The sequence below is a fragment of the Vicugna pacos genome, chromosome 16 (assembly GCF_048564905.1).
Source record: "Vicugna pacos chromosome 16, VicPac4, whole genome shotgun sequence".
Lineage (NCBI taxonomy): Eukaryota > Metazoa > Chordata > Mammalia > Artiodactyla > Camelidae > Vicugna > Vicugna pacos.
Genome location: NC_133002.1, coordinates 51,519,866 through 51,532,769, shown reverse-complemented (window position 1 = coordinate 51,532,769; position 12,904 = coordinate 51,519,866). Strand labels below are relative to the sequence as shown.

At 55.4% G+C, this 12,904-nt stretch overlaps 1 protein-coding gene across 1 annotated transcript in view; it reads left to right on the top strand.

The window, feature by feature from the left end:
• The first annotated feature begins 477 nt into the window (after positions 1-477).
• CACNG5 (calcium voltage-gated channel auxiliary subunit gamma 5) overlaps positions 478-12,904 on the top strand; it is a 37,024-nt gene continuing 24,597 nt past the window's right edge. The window contains exon 1 of the mRNA XM_006199331.4: positions 478-592. The gene's annotated coding sequence lies outside the window, so the exon portion shown is untranslated. The remainder of the gene's footprint in view (positions 593-12,904) is intronic.

Here is a 12,904-nt window from a genome sequence, read left to right as displayed (position 1 = left end):
TAAAATGGGATTTTTTGGGAGGGATGATTTCATCGGTGCAAAGTGCTTTGAACAGTGCTTGGGGCACAGGACGTGATCACTACATACTAGCTGGTGGTGGTGGGGGTGTTGTTTTGGTGACGATGATAACAATGATGATGATTGAACGGAGCAGCGGCAGCTGAGAATTGAAGGTAAGTCCAACTCAAGCCAGGGACATCCCAGCCAAGCTCTGTGCGACCTCCCAAAGCCTCCTCTCCCTTACTTCAGCCCCCAGCTCTCCACCTGCAAACCCCACCTAGGTGCTTCCCCCAGATGCGCTCACCTCCCGGGGCGGAACCCGGCGTCCGCAGGGTCTCAAAGCCCGCCGGCAGCTCGCAGCGCCGGGTGGCGCCGGGGTGGCGCAGGGGTGGGGAGGCCCCGCCCGCGGCCCCGCCCCCTGCCTGCCCCTCCCTCCCCGAGTTCGCGGCGCGAGCGGCGGTGGCAGCCACGGTCACTGGCGCGGAGCGGTTCGTGCGGACGCGACGGGGCGGGCGCCCCCGGGAGCCTGGCGCGGTACCGAGCCCGCGAGGGACGTTCGAGCAGGGTCAGGTGCCCCTGCGGGTCCAGCGAGGTAAGAGCCGGGGAGACCGGGAGAGACCCGCGCTCCCCTCCTGGGGGCCCCACAGAGGATTTCCCGCCAGAGCCTCGGCCACTGCGCCGGGTCGTTCCGGTTACCGTGGGGCCAGGGGCTGGGGCCAGACTGTCCCCTGCGTGCTGGCATCCTAGCCCATCGCGGTGAAGAAAGGGGTAGGGTTGGGCGGTGTGTGTGTGTGTGTGTCTGTGTGTCTGTCTGTCTTGGGGATGTGCGAGGGAGGTGATGACACCCCCTCTTTGTGGACCCTGCTGGGCTGCCCACTGCAAAGCGGAGGACAGACTCCCACGACAAACTTCAATAGGACTGGCAGCAATTATCTGTATAGCGTGGAAGGGGAAGCCCACCACCACCTGTTGACCTAGGCTGTCCACCTGCCGAGTGGCCTCACTTCCCCAGCGGTCCCACCGACCATCCCAGGACGCCTCCCGCCTGGCTGTGGGGATGGCAAGGATGCCCGGTCCTGCTGGGTAGGAGGAAGTGTCCCTGCTGGATGCCACAGCACAGAGACGATCTCGCAGGGGAGAAAGGGGTGGTGGCTCTGGGGGACCTGCAGGCAAATGCTGAGTGTAAGACATCCACCCCCCAGGCACACACCGAAGTATTTCCTCAGTCACTCCAAAGCCTCACTCCTCATCTTAATGACTTGACCTGTCTCTTTGCCCTCATCCTAATTTGGCAACTGATGAAGATGCAGTGTGCTGAAATTTTTCAATGAAGTCAGATTGTCACTTCCCAGGACTGAAAGGGACTGAAGAGATAATTCCTGGGAACCTGGCTGGGGGCCAAAGAGGCTCATATTCTGCGCCCCTCCAGTGCTGACCTGGTGCCTGCTCACAGTGGTGGGGCAGTGTGCTCTCACTGGCCCCTAGGACCTGCCAGGCACATCAGTGTCCCTTTTTATGGTTGAGGACGCTTTCATTCAGGAAAGGGCAGGGATTCGCCCACTTTATACTGAATTATCAGCGACTGGACAAGGGCAGCCTTGGACCCTTGGGTCTCCAAGGGGGAGCCTGTCTTAGTTTAATAGAAGTCACATTCCAGCTGTCACCAGTGCTGGCTCTTCTTGCTCCATATCCGTCCCAGGGAGCACAAGATAGGACCTTCCCTCTCGGCCATCTCAGGCCCACTCTGTCATCTCCACAATCCTCAGGGCTTGAATAATTAACAGCCCAGATTGCACTGAAAGTAGATGTGGGGGAACTTTGGCTCAGATCTGATGTCCTGCCTTCAGGACATCTCAGGACCACGGGCATCTTGGTGACAGGTTGGTTGCTCCTCTCTGCTGACCCCCCAGCCAGCGCTCCCTCCCAGAGTCTCTTGCCTGCCTGGCTCTGTCTTATTCCTCTGCTAATTTGGCAGCTGGAGATATCTGGGGACATCTCATCATGGGTCAAGTTCCCAGGGTGCTTACAAAGGGTGAAAATTGTAGCTGCACCTGAGACATCCTCCACCCCAGACTTCAGCCTCCCTTTAAGGTGTGGAAGGCTGTGGATGCCCTGAGGGGCAGGATAGAGCCAGGGCTGCCCTGTCCACACACATCCTGTTTGTGAGACGCCTGGCATCCGGGTGGGTTACACTCTGGCTCCCGCGCCACCCCCCAGCTGGCAGCAGGCTTTGAGACCTTGGTCATTTTCAGGCTATGAATTGAAGTTCCATGACCTAGTGTAGGGGAGAGGAAAGCTGGGGAAGATTGCCTGAATCGGTCACATTTGGCCTAAGGAGGCAGGCTTTATGTCACAGTGGAAAATGTGGGCTCCGACCCCAGCTGGGTCACTGACTATGTGACCTGGGCCAAGTCACAGAGGCTCATTCCTCATCTGTAGACCAAGGCCAGAGGTGTGGTATAAATCGAGGACACAGATGTCAGTGTTGGGCTCCCTGGACATGACCAGGGCCGGTCCTCTCTGCTTCGTTCAGCCCCTAGCCTGACCCTCAGGCACAGGACTTGAGAGATGACTGTGCTGCCAGGATCCCGCATGCCATCCTCAGAGCTTTGGATTGTGTGGTGGGGGGCATGAGTTTTTGCATCAGGGTAGCTCATGGATTGAGTTTGGATTTGCAGAAAGCACGGATGGGAGAGTCGGAACCCAGTCTCCACCCAGCCCTACCTCTGGGGGAGCTGGCACTTCTGACTCAGGCTTCTAGCCATCAGTATCCTGGGCCTGTCCCACATAGCCTCCTGGCTCATTCCCCGGGTGGTCACTGGGCACACACCTGCTCCTTCATTCCATCCTGGGTTTTTGGGTCAGCCTTCCTCCCTGGCAGAATTGGAGCCAGCTCCATGTGACCTCAGGGACACCAGGAAAACCCCTGCCCACCAAAAGTCACCCTATTTTCCCAAGCTTAGCTATCTGCTGCCTAATATTCCACCATTAGAGACTCATTCCTTCGGCTGACAGCCTTGTACCCAGTTAAGTCAGCTGCTAAACCTTAGCATCAGTGACTTGTTTAAAAGCTTTCAGGACCTGTGAGGGGAGAGGGAGAGGGGAGGAAAAAGAAGGTGCAGAGAGTGGGAGAGAAATGGTACTTTGTCAGCCTGTTCTGCAGATCAGCTGTGAGCCCAAGGAGGCCCCCAGGAGAAGGAAGAGCTTGGGGAGGTGGGGCAGGGGGCAAGCAGCAGGCAGGGACAGCTGTGAATCTCAAGTGGGAATTCTCAGCGGGACTGCGGGGTGGGCGGCCTGCCAAAGGAGCGGAGGAGCCTTCCAGTCTTGTGGCTGGGGTGGGGCCGTGAACTAGGCCCCAGGCCGAAGCGGCCTCCGCTTTCACGCTGTTCTCCCTTCCCCTGAGAACACAGCCGCATGGTGCTTAATATGTTCTCTGGTGGTGTTCTCTGCAGAGGGAGAGCCCGGGCTAGTCGCGCTGGTGAAACTGTCAGTGGTAATTTGTTAGGTCTGCAAGAGGCCTGGGCTGAGCTGGGCCAGCAGAGGGTTTAGCGCCTCTGCTTCCCTCCACATCCCGCACCCCTCCCATGACCTTATCGTGAAAAGAGCAAAAACAGGGTCGTAATTCACTCAGTCTCCTGGGCTGTGGGAGGCCCAGGGGTGCAGGGTTTGGATGGGATCATCTAAAAGGCTCGTGGAAGTGGTTCCTGGCCCAGCTGGGCACACGGTCCTGAGTTTTCCAGTGGGGGGGGGCGTGGGGGTGAGAACTGATGGTGTCCGCTGAAGGAGCCCACGGCAGGCTTGCTGGGAGGAGGGGCAGGCTGGCATCGCTTGGGCTCTCAGCGGGCCTGAAGCATGGACTGGTCCTGCCCCACGATGGCCCAGCCATGCCCCGTGGGCAGCCCGTTGTGGGTGCTGCTGAGGGCGGAGCTCAGACCAGAGGGAAGAAGTTATAGGTCACCAGGACGGCCCGTTGGCCGTGAACTCCTAAATGATCACTCTCAACTGTATCTGTACTTAAATAATAATAATGGTGACAACAATGATAGTAGTAGTTTTGTTCCTCATCAATCATTTATTGAGCACCTACTGTGTACAGGCTGGCTACTGTTGTCAGTACTAGGGTTGCAGCTGTGGCACCATTGGCATTTGGGGGAGGGATTGGGGGGCTTCCTGTGCGTTGTAGGACTATAGAAACCTCCTTGTCCTCTGCCCACCGAATACCAGGAACACCCCCCTCGCATGGTGACACCCAAAAATGTCTCCAGACATGGCCAGATGTCCCCTGGGAGTCAACGTCGTCCACTGTTGAGAACCACTGGGCCTACAACTATGAACAAAATAGACCAAATCCCATCCTGTTCCCTTAGAAGCAAGCATTCCAAAGGGGGAGGCGAACAACACATATGCTAAAGAAGGAATCTAGCTGGCTGGCTGTGTGGTGCAGATGCTACAGAGAAAGACAAGGCGGGGCTGGGGTTTAGAGTGTGTTGGGGTCAGGTGGGGAGGTGTCATTTTCAAAGGGGACTCAGAGAGGCCTCCCTGGTGAGGTGGCACTAGAGCAGAGCCAGGAAGGAGGGGAGGAGGAGCAGAGACCTGGGGGCAGGGCCTTCCAGGCAATAGGGAGAGAGAGTGCAGGAACAGGAGGCGGTGGGCGTGGCTGGGTGGGGAGCAGTCCGACAAGCTTCCATGGGCATGAGGGCCCTGCAAGGACATCAGCTTTGTCTGTGAGTGTAAAGGAGAGCCAGGGTGCACTCATGACCTGCTAGGTGCAAACACCATCCCAGATGTTTTTCCACGCATACGCGCAGCAGTCCTGTAAGGTGGGTGTTATTTCCAGAAATGCCAAGTGATGTGGGGGGTACCACTGGGACATAAACTCGAGCATTCCATGCTCTATTGTCTAATCCTAAAACTAGGACTTTGGAGCCACACAGAAGTGGGTTCAAATCCTAGCCCAGTCACTTCCTAGCTGTGTGTGGCCTTGGACTAGCCTCGGTTTCTGTAGGCAGTGGTGCGTTGTCCTTTGTCCCCTTGTCTGTCTGTGCCATCTCTCGTGGGGCCTCCCAGTCCGTCCGTGCTCTTGTGCCAGCAGGAAGCCAGAGGGCAGGCAGCACCCCCCCATTCCTCCCAGCCTCAGCCATGGGCTCCTGTTCCGGATTCATGCATCTGTTCGCTGAGCTGCAGCAACACCATCTGGTGAGGTCAAAGCCGAAATCTCCAGAGGTCAGGGAAGTTAAATGCTCCCTCTGCCTCCCTGGCCCCGAGAGCTGGGGAGGAGGGATCACCCTTTCCAAGTCATCATCTCCCAGGGCCTTCGGGGCCAGGCTCTGCCCAGTTCCTCCAAGGATGCTGGCCTCGCTCCTCTTGGGAGCTAAGCGGGGCTCAAGCTCCAGACCTGCTGTGTGGTCGAGCAGGTGCTGGGGCGGCTGACACAAGACTCTGTGACTCCTGAGTCCCCAGGACTCTGCATTAGAGAGTCTCAGTGAATCCATTGGCAAGTTCTCACTTTTTCATGTCAGAAATAGGTTCTTAACAAAAATGGTAGGTTCAGAAATTACCCCAGAGAAGACACTGGCTGCCCTTAAAAATGATTGATTCAATTCCGTAGAGGACTCGGGGAAAGAAATTACCCCAGAGAGTTGACAGCTAAGAAAAGAGGAGCCCTGAGGGGAGGGGCAGCCGAGTCCCTGGTAACGCGTCCACGCATGCGCAGGGACGTCTTCCCTGGGGATGTGATGGGAGACCCCAGGAAGGGCGTTTCCAGGACTGTCGGCCACACAGGTGTGTGGACATGTGCTCGAGAGGGTGTGAAGCCCCGCTCAGGAGGTGTGTATATCGGCCCCACGGGGTGTGGTGTGTCTGTGAATTTGCCCCGTCCGATTCCTGGGCAAGTGGCTGTCGGAGGTGGCTCTGTCCTCCCCGTGGTCTGTGGTTCCCGGGATGATGGGATGTCCGAGGCCCTCTGACTCGGCCAGGCAGGCCCCACCCAGCAGAAGCCCCGAACTCTCGCTGCTGGAATCTTTGATGCACTTGAAGAAGAGCAGAATGGGTGGACGGCCCTTTCTGCACCTGCCCAGCGGCATCTCCGCTGCCGCGGCAGGAGAGTCAGGGGGAACAGCCCAGGCCTAGGGGTGGGCATCAGGAGACCGGGGCTGGAGCCCAGCTACTCTTACTGTGTGGCCTTAGGCAAGTCCCTCTAGAGCTCAACGGGGCCTTGACTCTGAAAAAAAAAAAAACACACAAAACAACAACAACAACAAAAAAACCTGAACACAAGGCACCAGTGAGCAGGAGGTGTGGAGGGAGGGACACGGAAATCAAAGGCGGCTTCGTTACGCAAAAAGCAACGGCCAGAAGAGGGCGCCACTTCCCTTGTGTGCTTTAGGGGCGCCTTCACTCTCCTGGCCCCCTCTACCCCACTAACCACCTGCCATGCCCCCACCCGCACTGTCAGCGGGGTTTAGCAGCTGGTCTGCAGAAGCATCCTTAAATGTACAGATGCTGGGCGGTGGGGGGCGGGGGTGCTGCACGCCGGCCTTGGAGGGTTTGCACTGGCCTCACCACTCACTGTGGAGGGACCTCGACCAAGCTCCTTGCTCTCCCTCAGCTTTCCTCCTTGGTAAAATGGAGATGACAGTAATAAAATTATAGGGAGCGTCTGGGGTGAGTGGGGTCTTTAAAAAACTTTTTTGGTCACGAACAAACTTGACAGCTGAGAAGTTCAAGGCTCAGAGAGGCTGAACCCCCCACCCAAGTCATCCAGTTAGTAAGTGGCAGTTGGAGATTTGAACCCAGGTCTCTCAGGGGCCAAAGCCCGAGGGCTCCTTCTGCTCAAGTAGCTCAAGCGGAAGCGAGGAGTCGATGGAGAGGCCCCAGGCACGTCCTAGAGCCCAGGGATGGCACTTGAGGTCTGATTTCACGAGGACCTGGAATGAGAGGAATGGAGGGAGAGGCAGGACTGGGGTTCTCAGAGCCCTTCCAAACCCAGGCTCCCCCGCTCATGTCCTCTGCAGACCACGGGCCACGGAAGGCCTTAAAAGGGTGTGAGCACACCAGTCAGCCGTGTGCCTCTCTAGGGCCTGCTCCCAGGGCAGAGGGGCAGTGCTTGGAGAAAAGGGAGGGGCCGTGGGCAGGCAGGCAGGCCAGAGGGTGAGTGGGACAGAGGGCCCAGGAGCAGGCCGTGTAATTTTCTAAAGTATGGTCTTCAGTCCCACATGTCAGGCCAATGGAAAGAGACTGATGTCGGACATTTCCAGAAGATAGTGGCTCAAGATAGTCCCCACCACTTTTGCGGCATCTGGTTTGTACCGGCTGCTTCTTGCAGTGTTTAATTAAATCCCCACGACAGTCTTGGGCAGCGGGCTTTATTATCCCCATTGCACAGATGAGGAAACAGAGGCTCAGTGGCAGAAAGCAACTTGCCTGAAACCACGTGGTAGATAAGTGGCAAAGCAGGGATGGAACCTAGGTCTCTGCAAAGCTAAAAGGGGCAAGTTTTCACTGTGCCACTGCAAGCCATTCCCTGAGCAAGTGCAGGCCTTGATCAGGGGGAGACAAGACTTGGAGCGGAGAGGGGAGACCGGACATTTCAAGAGCTACATTTTGGAAGGAGGGGGACTGAAGTTTTAATGACCCTCATTGTTTATTGTTTTAATTTCTCGTCATTGAAATAGTTCCTGTTTATGGCAGAACATTTGGGCCCCGTTGTGTGTAATTCCAAGGAGCAGAATCTGAATTGGCAGGAAAAAGAAGTTACTGGGAGCAGCCCTGGCATTATCTCGGGCAAAGTTATGCTCACTTGGTGTTGTCGCCTGATGAAGTGAGGGGGGCGGTTCCCATGTTCCCAGAGGCCAAGCCCAGGCCGCCTGGGTCACAGCCCAGCAGGGATGCTGCAGGAGGCGTTCCTGCTCCAGAGCCTGGACTTCCATGAGCCCTTCTTGGAGGGAGACAGGGTGCTGTAGACTCAGACCCGTGCCTGAGGGCAGACACTGAGGCAGCTGGCACCGGAGCCGAGGTCGTGTGGAGGGTGCCGCCCTTGCCTACGCAGGAGCCAGCTGCCAGCCTGGTCCTGAGTCTGGGGGAGGCAGGAGCCCCTGGAATAAGCCGGTGTTGGAATCGCTTATCCAGCAGGGGTTTTCAAGCAGAGGTCCGACAGCTGCCCTAGGAATTCTCTCTGCAACTTGGCACGGGGTTGTGGGGGAGGGCACAGCTGGGCAGGAAGGACGATCCTGATTGGGGGAGAGAGCCTAGGTCTGGAAGTGGGGCACCCACACACCGTGGGGTCCTGAGATGATGAGCCGGGCGGCAGATCTGCACTGGCCCTCCCAGAGACAGACCCCCTGGGGAGCACAGGTCCCTGGATCGTTCTCCCGCCAGGAGGAGGCAGCTGTGCTGGCCGCAAAGGTAGTTATAGAAGCTAACATTCATTGGGTGCTTATTGTGTGTGAAGTCTTGCATAAGCCTCCTGCTGTCTAATCCTTACGAGATACGCCTCACTGTCATGTCCAGGAATCAGGGTGGGCGGGAAGCACTGGCGTGGGGCTGTAACCATGGGCAGTGGACAGATTGGAGCTCGACCGCTCCGTGTGACCTTGGGTCACTTATTTTACCTCTTTGAGCCTCAGTTTCCTTAATTCTAAAGTGAAGGGGGGAGAGTTCCACATAGGGCTGGTGCAGTGATAAGATTAAAAGGGAGACAACAAACCTCATGCGACGTCAAGCAGCAACACGAGGTGCTCTGTACATGGTGGCCACTTGCTTTGTCTTCCTGGCCCTGTGGACACAGAACCCATCACCCTCTCCATGATGCCTGAGTGGGATTCTGCTGAAGTCTGTGGCTGGGAAAGAAGGAGGCCAATGGGTCCTTATAGACCATCTCGTCAGTGACCCTGGCCCCAAAGCCACGGGCAAGTGTAAAGGGAGTGCGTACAATGACAGTAGCTCCTGCGCATATGTCCAACCCTGGGACATGCTCAGTGCTCCACTGGCCTTATCTAACTCAGGGAGGTCATGGTCATGAACCATATTTTATAGATGAAGAAACTGAGGCACAGAAAGTTCAGGTAACTTGCCTTTGGTCACCCAGCTCATAAATGGCGGAGCCAGGATTTGAACCCAAAGAGCCTGACATGCTTTCTGAGACCCTTGGGATTTGTACAAGGAAAATGTAACCAAGTCGCTGGGCACAGGGTCCAACTCTTCCAAAATTCCCTTCTCCTTCCCTTCATTTAAAACCCAAACGCTTCTCCAGACAGGGACCAGGGGATGTGAAGGACTCAGCTCAGGTGTCACCTCCTCCCAGATGTTCCCAGCTCCAGGCCCTTGTTTGTGCTTCTGCGGCATCACCCCTCCCCACATCAGCTGACTTGCCCCCAGCACGGCCAGCATTTCTTTCTTCTCCCCTACCTCATAGGCCAGGGCTCCCCAGGGGGTGCTCACTGCCTGCTGTTGGACAGCATTCCCTCCCACTGGTCTCTGAAATCATTGCCCGGTGTTTCCTCTGCCCCTTGTGGATCTGCCCTGACCCACAGACCTTGTGTTTGCCGGTGCTGATCACGGCCCCCTGGCAGGGGTCAGTTACCAGGCATGAAAGGCGAGTTCTAGAGTCCTGTGCCTGGGTCTCAGGCTGCTCCAGGAGGCAGTGCATCGCCTGCTCCACAATGTGCACAATGTGCAAGACCTTAAAAACCCATCCCACCTGCGTCTCAGGGATGGCAGACGATGGGAAGTGTGGAAAGGGTGTGGCCAGCAGAGTGGAGTTCTCTTACACGAGGAGTAACTGCTGAAGTTTACTGAGCAATCACCTCACATTTAATCCCCTCCCAGCCCCTGGCAACCCCCCCCATAATTGCTTATATGCACACACTTTTGGTATATGCTCCTTAAATTGTGGTGAGTCTTATTTTTGATATAAATAGATGCAATCTGTAGAGATTTTATTGTGGTAAAATATATATATAACCAAAATCTACCAATTTAACCATCTTAAAATACAGAATTCAGTGGCATTTAGTACATTCAAATGTTGTGCAACTGTCACCACTGTCTAGTTCCAGAATATTTTCGTCACCCCAAAAGGAAACCCACCCATTAAGCAGTCACTCCCCCTTCCCTCCTCCCCAAGTACCTGGCAACCACTTGTCTGCTTTCTTCCTCCATGCGTTTACCTGCTTGGGACATTATAAATGGGATCATACAATCGGTGGTCTGTTGTGTCTGGCTGCTTTCACTTAGCGTGGTATGTTTAAGGTTCCTCCGTGTTGTAGAGTGTATCAGAGCTTCTTTCCTTTTCATGGCTGGATCTTATTCCATTGTGTGGATATACTGTATTTTGTTTATCCATTCATCAGTTGATGGACATTTGTGTTATTTCCACCTTTTGGCTATTATGAATAATGCTGCTTCCGTTGATCTGGGGGCATTGACTGCCCTCAAGGATGCGAAGAGAAGGACCCCAGGCTAGGGGCTCAGCAAACTTGGACTCGGTTCTCTGAGGGTGGGGGCCGGGCCTGGCGCCCCACCTCTGAGTCCCCAGCTCTGAGCACCGTCACAGGCACATGGTAGGTCAGGACCCCACTCAGCCTACTGCACCCTCAGCTGCCTCTGAAACTTTTCCACGGGAGGTTGCTCCAGATCTCCAGACACCCCTAACCCCCCGCCTCATCCCACTCCCATAAGAAACTTCTAGAAGCTTGGGGTGGGGGCAGCTGCCGTGTGCCAGGAACTGTACCAAGCCCCAAGCCCCACATACACTGCTGTATTTCATTGTCTTGGCACCTCTACCAAGGGGTATTATCTCAGATGCCCAGATGAGAAGATGGAGGCCCTGCAGGGTTAACTAAAATGTCCAGCTGAGAGCACACAGTTGGAAAAACAGTTGATGCCAAAAAAGTTGGGGGGCTGGAGGGCCAAGGCCAGAGCTGGGCTTTAAGAGTAGGTTATGGCAGTGCCAGGTGTGAACTGGGCTCTGTGCATGAGTTGCCCACAAATTCAGACTAAAGTGTTACTGGCTGATAATGCTATTTGTACCACTTGGATTTCAGCTCAGCTTTGAAGGTATTTGAGCCCAAGGCAGGTAGGAATTTTTATGTCTGCAGGGTGCCTTCCCCAGGCAGACCCCAGAACAGAGCCCTGGACTCCCTAGTGTAATCCCCAGGACTCAGGGTCGGGGGCCCCTGGAGCCGATCCAGGCTGGGTTGGCCCTTTCCCAGGGTGGGAACGGCAGAGGCGGGAGGCCTGCGGCAGTTTTTCTGCTGCCTCCTAAGTGCAGGCGGGCCCCTCCTGCCTCCCTCCCTTGGCTGACCTCACCCCCCTCCGCCTGTGCCCAGTGTGGGTCCCTGGGCCCCTCGGACGATGCGTGTTCCTCATCTTTTCCACAACAACACATTCATCAGGAGGGAGACAGACATTCCAATCCGGAGGGAATAGAGAGGGAGTGGAGGAAATCAATAAGGAAGAATGATGTCTCTATATTGTGCCTCCTGTGCTTCATTTCCCTCTGCGGAGGCAGGATGGAAAAAATGTTGGTTGCGGTTTTGATATTAATTGATCTTGAAGCTTGGTGAACCCAGTGGTGCTCCCTTAATGGCCAGCTATCGCCTGCTGGCACTGGGGTTGACAACAAGTTCTCAATCAATGTGCACGGGCCATGCATTTATCTGACTGGGGTGTCCTGGCTCCTCTCTGCTCGTGATGCTGGGACCTTCTCAGCAGGGTCTGTACACAGGTCACCATCTGGGTGGGCTGATGAGGGAGGGGGTCATATAAACAGAAGCAGGACCACTACCACAGCCCCGAGCCCACCTTTCCTGCAGATATAAGCCCATAGCTTAATGGACAACTGATTTCTGTCTGCAAATGCCCAAGTCACATGGAGCTCAGCAGGCCGTTAACAGGGTCCTCAGGCACCTTACCCTAGTCAATTTCAGTTCAAGGCTGAAGAGCAAGGGTGGAGGTGGGGCTGCCCGGGGGATCTGGAGCAATGTCCTGTAAAAAGGTTTCAGAGAGGTAGCTGAGGGTACAGAAGGCTGAGTGGGGTGGATGGGGTGAACACAGGCAGAGGCCTGGACCTCAGAAGACACAAGTTCAGGTCCTGCCCTAGCCTCCCTGGGCAGGACACCTGTCTCAGCCGTGGTTTTCTCACTTGCAGAATGGATCCTGCCATCCGTAACAGCATCGTCCCAGGCTCGATGGAAGTATCTAATGAGGTCACAAATCCGTATGAAAGCATTTAGTAAAACATCTTTAGTGCCAGGGTCAAGGTCAATGCAGTCAATCAGTCAATCAACAAACACTCCTGCCCCATGGCTTCTTCCTCTTTGCCTGATGACTCACCCATTTGTTTTCCAAGCTCCCAAGTGTGTGACCTTTATGGGGTTGGATGGTCAGAAGATACAGTTGAGATCACTGGGAAGGTCTAGCAATTAAATACTTTAGAAAGGAGATGAAGAAGAAGAATTAAAACCCCTTAATCCTCCAAAGGGTGGATCTCAGCATAGCTCCTAGCCAGCCAGGCCAGGAGCTGAGTTCAGTAAATCATAAGCAAACCAACAGAGGTGCAAAAACAAGTTGATGGTCAGCCAGCCTCCAGCCGCTCATCCCCTAAGCGCAAGCTACAAGTGCGCACTGCCCACAGGTCTGCAGTTCTGTCCTCAGCTCTCCCTTTCTGGTGTGTGCTACTTGCTTCACCCCTTCCTGGGTCTCTCCTGGGCAGTCCCATCCCCATCCCTGCTCTGCAGCCTTGGACTGGAATTGACTGGGGTAAGTTGCCCAAGGACCCCATGAGTGGCCTGCTGAGCTTTTGGGAATTTGCGGACAGAGGTCAGTTGTCCATTAAGCTATAGGAGCACTCCACTGAGCCATGTATATGGGACATAGTTAAATAATGAAAACAAAAATAGAACAT